This window comes from Leucoraja erinacea, unplaced genomic scaffold, assembly GCF_028641065.1.
Source record: "Leucoraja erinacea ecotype New England unplaced genomic scaffold, Leri_hhj_1 Leri_1308S, whole genome shotgun sequence".
In the NCBI taxonomy this organism is placed as follows: Eukaryota; Metazoa; Chordata; class Chondrichthyes; order Rajiformes; family Rajidae; genus Leucoraja; species Leucoraja erinaceus.
Window position 1 is genome coordinate 3,845 of NW_026575570.1, and position 1,156 is coordinate 5,000.

General features: G+C 45.5%; 1 protein-coding gene across 1 annotated transcript in view; it reads left to right on the forward strand.

Moving 5' to 3' along the window:
- Positions 1-1,061: 1,061 nt before the first annotated feature.
- LOC129715662 (gastrula zinc finger protein XlCGF7.1-like) overlaps positions 1,062-1,156 on the forward strand; it is a 10,628-nt gene continuing 10,533 nt past the window's right edge. Inside the window, exon 1 of the mRNA XM_055665519.1 lies at positions 1,062-1,156. This exon is cut by the window's right edge and continues 48 nt beyond it. The gene's annotated coding sequence lies outside the window, so the exon portion shown is untranslated.

Below are 1,156 nucleotides of genomic sequence, written 5' to 3' on the forward strand. Positions count from 1 at the left end.
GCCTTCCTTACCTGGTAGTGATTCTAGGTAACTGCATACAATGGTGTCTGTCTTGTGCTTCGTGTGCATGGTGGTGGAAACAGGGCCGCGACGTGAACGCTCTTTCCTTGACCCCAGCTCAATAGATGACGGGAATCAAGGCTGGATGTGAGAAGTGAGAAGGATCTGAAGAGGATTCGCTGATAGAGTGGGCAGGAACACCTTCATCAGCCGAGGCACTGTACAAGGATTGGGACGCCATGTTACAGTTGTACTAATGGTCGTTAGGCTGCACTGGGAGTATTGTGTGCAGTGATGGTCATCACACCACAGAGAACATGTGATTAAGCTGGAGAGGGTGAAGAAAAGATTCACTAGGATGTTGCCTGCTTGGGATGGCTTGAGTTATCAGGAGAGATTGGACAGGCTGTATTCTATATCCTCTGGAGTAAAGGAGGCTGACATGACATGATAGAAGCATGTAAAATTATGAGGCATCCTTAAAAAGTGTATGAAGGTACACTAAATCCTTAAAAAGTTTGTGTTCACAAAATGAATGTTGGTTGTCAGGTGGCTGCAGCCCAATTGTTTGCCTCGCCTTGGCTTTTAAAATCGTATAATCAAATATAATTGCCTTTATGGCTTATGTACATCATGTTGCTTTAAATCAAAGTTGCTTCTGATCCATGAGGAACTTTGAAATCTATTATCTCTTTTTTGCCCCTCACACACAGAAACACACACATACCATTCCCCACACAACACCAAAGGTCATAGAATGCCTATGGTCCAGAGACCTTTCATTGAGCATTATCGCTCATTTTATACGCAGTTTCCTTTTTTTAATTGTTTTTTTAAAAGAAGCATCTTATTTATTATAAACAAAGATCATAATGGTCGCATCATAGACCAAGATAAACTGCAAAATCCAATGGACTGGCGTGGATTAAACTGCGAGAGGCAGAACGGGGATGGGGGTCTTATTCCTAAAATGGCGGAGTGACGTTCCGTTGCGTACTACACGTCAGTCCATTGGTCTATCTTGTGGAAGGCAGCGTGGCTGTGACGTCATTTCCGGGCTGTGGCCCTGCTTCGGTCTCGTCTCCCAATGGGAGGGTGAACGCTCTCTCTCTTCCCAGGCCAGTCGGTGGTACAGGCGGGGTGAGCCGAGCGCCGA